This window comes from Bos mutus, chromosome 2 (assembly GCF_027580195.1).
Source record: "Bos mutus isolate GX-2022 chromosome 2, NWIPB_WYAK_1.1, whole genome shotgun sequence".
NCBI lineage: Eukaryota > Metazoa > Chordata > Mammalia > Artiodactyla > Bovidae > Bos > Bos mutus.
Genome location: NC_091618.1, coordinates 130,722,813 through 130,732,660, shown reverse-complemented (window position 1 = coordinate 130,732,660; position 9,848 = coordinate 130,722,813). Strand labels below are relative to the sequence as shown.

The window sequence follows — 9,848 nt, the reverse complement described above, 5'->3', positions numbered from 1 at the left end:
GATTGTATCAATTAAAGTAGAAAAAGCCATTTGACAAAATTCAACATCCATTCACAATTTAAAAAAAAAACCCTTTAAGAAAACTAGGAATAGAGGAAACTTCCTTAATTTGATAAAGAACATCTAAAAGAAACCTACAACTACCATCATACTTAATCAGTTTCGTTCAGTTCAGTTGCTCAGTCGAGTCCAACTCTTTGCAACCCCATGAACCACAGCATACCAGGCCTCCCGGTCCATCACCAACTCCTGGAGGCCACCCAAACCCATGTCCACTGAGTCAGTGATGTCATCCAACCATCTCATCCTCTGTCTGTCGTCCCCTTCTCCTCCTGCCCTCAATCTTTCCCAGCATCAGGGTCTTTTCAAATGAGTCAGCTCTTCGCATTAAGTGGCGAAAGTATTGGAGTTTCATCTTCAACATCAGTCCTTCAGGTGAACACCCAGGACTGATCTCCTTTAGGATGGTCTGGTTGGATCTCCTTGCAGTCCCAGGGACTCTCAAGAGTCTTCTCCAACACCACAGTTCAAAAGCATCAATTCTTCTTCTTCTTTTTTTTTTTACTTTACAATATTGTATTGGTTTTGTCATACATCAGCGTGAATCCACCACGGGTGTACACGTGTTCCCCATCCTGAACCCCCTTCCCTCCTCCCTCCACGTACCATCCCTCTGGGTCATCCCAGTGCACCAGCCCCAAGCATCCTGGATCCTGCATCGAACCTGGACTGGCGATTCATTTCATATATGATATTATACATGTTTCAATGCCTTTCTCCCAAATCATCCCACCCTCTCCCTCTCCCACAGAGTCCAAAAGACTGTTCTATACATCTGTGTCTCTTTTGCTGTCTTGCATACAGGGTTATTGTTACCATCTTTCTAAATTCCATATATATGCATTAGTATACTGTATTGGTGTTTTTCTTTTTGGTTTTTTTTTTGGTGTTTTTCTTTCTGGCTTACTTCACTCTGTAATCGGCTCCAGTTTCATCCACCTCATTAGAACTGATTCAAATGTATTCTTTTTAATGGCTGAGTAATACTCCATTGTGTATATGTACCACAGCTTTCTTATCCATTCATCTGCTGATGGGCATCTAGGTTGCTTCCATGTCCTGGCTATTATAAACAGTGCTGTGATGAACATTGGGGTACATGTGTCTCTTTCAATTCTGGTTTCCTCAGTGTATATGCCCAGCAGTGGGATTGCTGGGTCATAAGGCAGTTGTATTTCTGGTCAAAAGCATCAGTTCTTCAGCACTCAGCTTTCTTTATAGTCCAACTCTCACATCCATACATGACCACTGAAAAAACCATAGCCTTGACTAGACCTTTGTTGGCAAAGTAACATCTCTGCTTTTGAATATGCTGTCTAGGTTGGTCATAACTTTCCTTCCAAGGAGTAAGCGTCTTTTAATTTTATGGCTGCAATCACCATCTGCAGTGATTTTGGAGCCTAAAAAATAAAGTCTGATCCTGTTTCCACTGTTTCCCCATCTATTTCCCATGAAGTGATGGGACCAGATACCAAGAAATGATTCTTAGTTTTCTGAATGTTGAGCTTTAAGCCAACTTTTTCACTCTCCACTTTCACTTTCATCAAGAGGCTCTTTAGTTCTTCTTCACTTTCTGCCATAAGGGTGGTGTCATCTGCATATCTGAGGTTATTGATATTTCTCCCGGCAATCTTGATTCCAGCTTGTGCTTCCTCTAGCCCAGCGTTTCTCATGATGTAACCAAAGTTACATAAGCAGGGTGACAATATACAGGCTTGACATACTCCTTTTCCTATTTGGAACCAGTCTGTTGTTCCATGTCCAGTTCTAACTGTTGCTTCCTGACCTGCATATAGGTTTCTCAAGAGGCAGGTCAGGTGGTCTGCTATTCCCATCTCTTTCAGAATTTTCCAGTTTATTGTGATCCACACAGTCAAAGGCTTTGGCATAGTCAATAAAGCAGAAATAGATGTCTTTCTGGAACTCTCTTGGTTTTTCCGTGATCCAGCAGATGTCAGCAATTTGATCTCTGGTTCCTTTGCCTTTTCTAAAACCAGCTTGAACATCTGGAAGTTCACGGTTCACGTACTGCTGAAGCCTGGCTTGGAGAATTTTGAGCATTATTTTACTAGCGTGTGAATTGTGCAGTAGTTTGAGCATTCTTTGGCATTGCCTTTCTTTGGGACTGGAATGAAAACTGACCCTTTCCAGTCCTGTGGCCACTGCTGAGTTTTCCAGATTTGCTGGCATATTGAGTGCAGCACTTTCACAGCATCATCTTTCAGGATTTGAACTAGCTCAACTGGAATGCCATCACCTCCCCTAGCTTTGTTCATAGTGATGCTTCCTAAGGCCCACTTGACTTCACATTCCAGAATGTCTGGCTCTAGGTGAGTGATCACACCATCATGGTTATCTTGGTCATGAAGATCTTTTTTGTATAGTTTTTCTGTGTATTCTTGCCACCTCTTCTTAATATCTTCTGTTTCTATTAGGTCCATATCATTTCTGCCCTTTTTTGAGTCTATCTTTGCATGAAATGTCCCCTTGGTATCTCTAATTTTCTTGAAGAGATCTCTAGTCTTTCCCAGTCTGTTATTTTCCTCTATTTCTTTGCATTGATCGCCGAGGAAGGCGTTCTTATCTCTCCTTAATGGTGAAAGACTAAAGCTTTCCTCCTAGCCTTAGGATATAAGGAACAAGTCAAGGATGTCCACCTTCACCACTGTTGCTCAGCATAGTACCGGAAGATGTAGCCAAGGCAACATTTCAAAAAAAAAAAAAAAGACCAAGGCATTCACTGTGCTGGAGTAATGGGATATCAATAGCAATCCAACAGTTCACAGTTTTTGCAAAAAGTAACTTAAAATGGATTGTAGATTTCAACATAAAGCTATCACTTTTTAGAAGATGATATAGGGGGGTATCTTTGAGACTAAGGGTTTGGTGAAGAGTACTTAAATATAACACCAAAAACGTGATTTCTGAAAGAAAAAAAGGATAAATTTAACTTCAAAATTGAAAGTCTTTGTTAAGGGACTTTCTTGGTGATCCTGTGGTTTAGAATCTGCCTTTGAATTCAGGGGGCTGGAGTTCAATCCCTGGTCAGGGAACTAAGATCACACGTGCGTGTGTGCTAAGTCGCTTTAGTCAGGTGACTCTTTGCAACCCTGTGGATGGTAGCCCACCAGGCTCCTCTGTCCGTGGAATTCTCCAAAAATCCTGGAGTGGGCTGCCATGCCCTTCTGCAGAGGATCTTCCTGACCCAGGGATCGAACCTGCATCTCTTATGCCTCCTGCATTGCAGGCGGGTTCTCTACCACGAGTGCCACCTGGGAAGCCCTAAGATCTCGCACGCACAGCTAGGCTTGTGCACTACAGCTACTGGACTGGTGCATCTAGAGCCTGAGCGCTACAACTAGAGGGAAGCCCACGCACTACAGAGGCCTGTGCACCACAGCGAAAATCCTGAGAGCTGCAACTAAGACCTGACACAGCCAGATAAATAAATATGGAAGACTTAAAAAAACCTGTTAAATGGATGAAAAGACAAACTATGGACTGTGGGAAAGTATTTACTGACCACATGTCCGACAACGGACAGTTATCTAGAATATATAAAAAGCTGTCAAAATTCAACAGTATAAAAATAAGCAATCTGATTAGAAAACAGGTAGAAGATGTTAAGAGATGTTTCACTGAAGAGGATATACAGATGGTTGAGAAGCACTGCAAAGATGTTAACACGTTTAGCCATCAGGCAGATGCAAATGAAGACTATGATGAGCTATTTAGTTAGTTAGTTCAGTTGCTCAGTCATGTCTGACTCTTTGCAACCTCCATGGACTGCAGACTTCCCTGTCCATCACCAACTTCCGAAGCTTGTTCAAAGTCATGTTCATAGAGTCGGTGATGCCATCCAACCATCTCATCCTCTGTCATCCCCTTGTCTTCCTGCCTTCAGTCTTTCTCAGCATCAGGGTCTTTTCCAAAGAGTCAGTTCTTCCCATCAGTTGGCCAAAGTACTGGAGCTTTTAGTATACTCCAATCAGAATGTCTAAAATGAAAAAATAGGACTTTCCTGGTGGTACAGTAGAGAAGAATCCATCTGCCAATACAGGGGACACGAGTTTGATCCCTGGTCTGGAAAGATCCCACATATGGCAGAGCAACTAAGCTCATGTGCCACAACTACTGAGTCTGCCAACCTCGAGTCCACGCTCTGCCACGAGACAGGCCACCGCAGCGAGAAGCCCATGCACCGGAATTAGAGAGTAGCGCCCACTCTCCACAACTGAAAAAGCCTGCACACAACAGGGAAGACCCAGTGCAGCTAAAAATAAAATAATTAATTAACTTTTAAAAAAGAAAAATAATGATAACACCAAATGCTGGCAAAGGTACAGAAAGCCTTGATCTTGCATACTTTGTTGGTGGGCAGGTACAATGGAACAGCCACTCTGGAAAATGGTTTGGTGGTTTTTAAAAAAACACAAATATTCTTATCATATGACCTGTCAATTACATCCCTAGGTATCAACACTTTGGGATAAATACCAGAGAAATAAAATTTATGTTCATGCAAAAACATGTACACAATTGTTCATAGCAGCTTTATTTGGAGTCATCACAAACTGGAGTCCAAACTCCAGTTTGGACTGGAGGGATATCCACAAACCCAGATATCCCTTAATAAGAGAAAGGCCAAGAGAGGTGTGGTATGTCCATCCATGTCATGGAATACTCCTTGGTAACACCACAGAATGATGGAGGTAATAAGCCCATCTCAACACATCACGTCCTCTGCAATTCCATTTATATAACATTCTTGAAATGACAATATCATGAAACTGGAGAACGGTTAGTGGTTGCCAGAGCGGAGGAATGTGATGGGAGGGCGTGATCAGGATGGGACAGAATCAGGGAGGGCTCTGAGGGCTGGAATCGTCCTGCATCTTGCCCCTGGTGATAGTCACTGTGAATCTGCGTGTGTGATGCAATGGCAGAGAGCTGTACCCGTATATGCAGACTCTTGAGAGTCTCTTGGAGATCAAACCAGTCAATTCTAAAGGAAATCAGGCCTGAATATTCATTGGAAGTACTGATGGTGAAGCTGAAGCTCCAATACTTTGGCCACCTGATGTGAAGAACTGACTCGTTGTAAAAGACCCCGATGCTGGGAAAGATTGAAGGCAGGAGGAGAAGGGGATGACAGAGGATGAGATGGTTGGATGGCATCACTGACTTGATGGGCATGAGCTTGAACAAGCTCTGAGAGTTGGTGATGGACAGGGAAGCCTGGTGTGCTGCAGTCCATGGGGTCGCAAAGAGTTGGACACAACTGAGCGACTCAACTGAACTGAACTGATACACATATATTGGACCAAAGGCACATTCCTGGTTTTATAGTGGATCACAGTTAGATATCACTGGGGGGAAATGGGGTGAAGGGTACATGGGATCTCAGCTACTTTGTCACTTTCTGTGAAGTTGTTCTTATTTCAAAATTAAAATTAAAGAGTAACGGCCTAGGGGCTTCCCTGATGGTTCAGTGGTGAAGAATCTGCTTGTCAATGGAGGAAAACAGGGGTTTAATCCCTGGTCTGGGAAGATCCCACAGCTGTGGAACAGCTAAAGCCATGGGCCACAACTACCGAGCCTGTGCTCTAGGGACTGGGGGCTGCAAGTCCTGAGCCCACGTGCTGCAACTTCTGAAGCCTGCACATCCTGGATCTCCTGCTCCGCAACAAGAGAAGCCCGAGGACCACAGCTAGAGAGTAATCCCCCTTCACCACAACTAGAGAAAAGAACACGCAGCAACGAAGACCCAGCACAGCCAAAAATAAATAGGTAAATTTAAGAAATGTTTTTTTGAAAAAGGGTAGTGACCTATATGGAAAACAAATCTCAAACACAGCTGACGTATATATATATATATGTGTGTGTGTGTATATATACATGTATGCATATTACTGATTCACTCTGCTGTATAAACCTGAAACTAACACATACTGTAAAGCAAAAGTATACTCTGATAAAAAAATTTTTTTAATTAAGGAAAAAAAATAAAAGTAAAGAAAAAATGATGGCAAAATAAAAACTTCGGAAAAAAGTTGTTAGGATGGAACGTATTAGGGCCCACGACCTCCAGGGGAGGGTCATGGAGAGGGAGTGGCGGGGCTGGGATGGAGTCTCACTGGGCACAGGGGCAGTGTGGTTGCCTGGTGGGCGCACTGATGCAGTCAAGCGTGCTCGCCCCAGGGGAGAGTGCCGTCTTGATAGAAGAGTCTGGGTAATATCACACCCTGTCTTCTGCCTCCCACTCTCCTCTGCTTCTCCCAAGCACTGAGTACACCAGAGCTGTTGGACACGGTGATGAATAAGACGGAGGCCTCCTCCTCAGAGGGGCCGACTACAGCGTGGAAGAAGAGCTATGGAGCATCAGAATGCAGATACTGGCCCAGCTGGCAGACCTGGGGAGGTGTCCTGAGAGGCAGGAGTCTTGAATTGGCTCTAGAACGATGAGCTGGAACCAGTGAGGCAAAGAAAGGATTGCTGGTTAGAAAGGACGGCTGGGGCGGAGCCCTGGGGGTGAGAGTTGGTGGAAAGGGCTGGGCATGCAGGAAAAGAAGGTGTGGAGGCAGGTGTCGGCTGAGCCTCTGGGGAGCTGTGTATTAATCTAAGGGATTTGCAATTTATTCTGCAGTCTCTGGGGAGGCAGTAAAGAACAGGAGAATGGCACCATCTTATGAATAATTCAGAAACAATCTCCCTGGGCAGTGGAGAGGGCAGCTTGGAGGGCAGAAAGGCCAAGCCAGAGGACAGTGCAGGTGAAACATGGGGACCCTGGAGGAGGGCAGGCTATGGGCACCAGGTGGAGGGGTCAAAGGGAGACAGACCTGGGGGGCTGCGTAGATGCAACGTAGATACCGTGGTTCCAGAGCCCAGGCCAGGCCCCCTCCAAGAATGTCTGGAACTCAGCTTCCTCAGGTCTGCCAAATTGTCCCCGCCTGGACCCTGGGGCAGGGTGGACCCAGCCCTGGGCTACCTCATAGCCTCCTCTGAGCTGCTGGGCCAGGAGGCTGCTCACTGCTTGGGAATGTCTTAGTCTCTGCAGATGACTTGCACGGGGTCAGGCTTTTAGAGTGGATCCAGCAAGATGCTTGCTGCTGGGACTCGCACTCCCCCACCTCCATGAACTGCAGTGCTTTCAAGGGTGTGTGTACCCTTGTGAGGGTTTCTTTCCCACCTGTAGCAATTTTGGCAACAGTGCTTTATAATGTCACAGATGACCATCTCCTGTGGGTACTTTATAGGGTGTTGTTCGTCTCCTTCCAGACTGAAGACTCCTTGTGGGCAGGGACGTGTGGGCAGGATTCTGTGTGAACCCCCAGCAACCAGGGCCTGCTGGCTCCATGTTGGCTGAGCACTGACTGGAGATTTCACTGCTTGGGAGGCTGAACTCGCTCTCAGCAGCCTTTGTCTCTGCACTTAGAGGTAGGCTGTACTGGGGCCGTATTAGGCTATAAAAAACACCTCCCCGCTTCATGTTTACAATGGGGCTCATGTAAACTGTATTATATGTGTGTGTGTGTGTGTGTGTGCACACAGGATACTATTTGGAACGCCAACCATTGCTTCTTTCATCAACAATTTCTGTTACCCATTACCTTCCCTGGTTCAAATGGGTGAGTTTTCATCGCCTTAAGGAATGGATCAAATTTTTGGCTTTTGACTTTTACTAAAAAATTTTTTTATTTTGTTGAAGTGTAGTTGATTTACAAATATCATGTTAATTTCTGTCGTATTAATGGCACGAAGTGATTCAGTTATACATATAGATTCTTTTTCACGTTCTTTTCCATTATGGTTTATCACAGGATACTGAATACAGTTCGCCGTGCAATGCGGCAGGACCTTGCTGTTTAGTATTCTCTATATAATAGCTTCCATCTGCTGATTCCAAACTCCCAGCCCATCCTTCCACCCCTTGACAACCACAAGCCTGTTCTCTCTGTCTGTGAGTCTGTTTCTGTGTCATGGATAAATTCATTTGTGTCACATCTTAGATTCCATATGGTCTGAGTGATGTATGGTATTTGTCTCTTTTGTTCTCTTGTTTCACTTAGTATGATAATCTCCAGGTCCGCTGATATTGCTACAAATGGCATTATTTCATTCTTTTTTATGGCTGGCTAGTATTCCATTGCGTATCTTCTTTACCCATTCATCTGTTGATGAACACTTAGGCTGTTGACTTTTGACTTTTAAAAGTCTGTAGTTGCTTTTCCCATCTTGCAAGGTGGCGGGTGAAAAGGCTGAGAAGCCAGATACTAAGGAGAAGAAACCTGAAGCCAAGAAGGCTGATGCTGGCAACAAGGCTAAAAAGGTGGAAAAGGTGAAGAAAGTTAAGAAGGGGAAGCCCCACTGCAGCCGAAATCCTGTCCTGGTCAGAGGAATTGGCAGATATTCCCCATCAGCCATGTACTCCTGAAAGGCCTTGTACAAGAGAAAGTATTCAGCAGCTAAATCCAAGGTCGAAAAGAAAAAGAAGGTTCGTGTTCTTGCTACTGTCACAAAACCAGTTGGTGGAGACAAGAATGGTGGTACCTGAGTGGTCAAACTTCGCAAAATGCCTAGGTGTTACCCTACTGAAGACGTGCCTCGGAAACTGTTGAGTCATGGCAAAAAACCCTTCAGTAAGCATATGAGGAAGCTGCGTGCCAGCTTCACTCCTGGGACCATTCTGATCATCCTCACTGGGCGCCACAGAGGCAAGAGGGTCATTTTTCTGAAGCAGCTGGGCCGTGGCTTGCTGCCTGTGACGGGCCTCTGTCCCTCAATCGAGTTCCTCTGCGTAGAACACACCAGAAATTTGTCATTGCCACCTCCACCAAAATCGATATCAGTGGTGTGAAAATCCCAGAACATCTCACTGACGCTTACTTCAAGAAGAAGAAGCTGCGTAAACCCAGACACCAGGAGGGCGAGATCTTCGACACAGAGAGAGAGAAAGACGAGATCACAGAGCAGCGCAAGGTTGATCAGAAAGCTGTGGACTCACAAATTCTGTGAAGAATCAAAGCTGTCCCTCAGCTCCAGGGCTACCTCCCCTCTGTGTTTGCTCTCACAAATGGGATTTATCCTCACAAAGTAGTATTCTGAACTTCTTGCAAAGAACCTAATTAAATAACTTGTCATTAAAAAAAAAAAAAAAGTCTGTAGTTAAGTTGCTCAGTTGTGTCCGACTTTTATGACCCTGTGGACTGTAGCCTACCAGACTCCTCCGTCCATGGGATTCTCCAGGCAAGAATACTGGAGTGGGTTGCCATTTCCTTCTCCAGGGGATCTTTCCGACCCAGGGATCGAACCAGGGTCTCCCACATTGCAGGCAGACACTTCAACCTCTGAGCCACCAGGGAAGCCCCTGGACCTGTTCATAAGCCAGTAGGCTTGGAATGGTACCGGACGAATTAGTCTAGAGCAAGCGTTGCTCCTGTCAGATCAGAAAGCTAATCTGAAGGTGAGGTTGTGGAGAATCAGAAGGGAACATGGCTACATCTAGGTTCTGAAAGAGGCCCTGACCCTGCTGCCAGGACCCATCTGCGCAGACAGTGAGACTGACAGAAAGCCATGTTTGGGAGAATCCAAGAGCAGAATACACCTTGCCCAGAGTCCCTCAGCTGTCATGCATAAGGCAGGAGAAACCTGCCTGTCCTGTCTGGGCAGTGGGCCCCAGGGAAGGTTCTCCATGGCCCCATCGTGGAGGGAGAGGCAAAGCAAATCCTTAGGTCTGTCCCAAGAGGTTGCCAAAGCCAGGTATCCTAAAATCCAGTCACCAGAGAAGG

General features: G+C 45.4%; 1 pseudogene; it reads left to right on the top strand.

Moving 5' to 3' along the window:
* The first annotated feature begins 8,300 nt into the window (after window positions 1–8,300).
* On the top strand, window positions 8,301–9,185 carry LOC102276700 (large ribosomal subunit protein eL6 pseudogene; annotated as a pseudogene).
* Window positions 9,186–9,848: the final 663 nt, after the last annotated feature.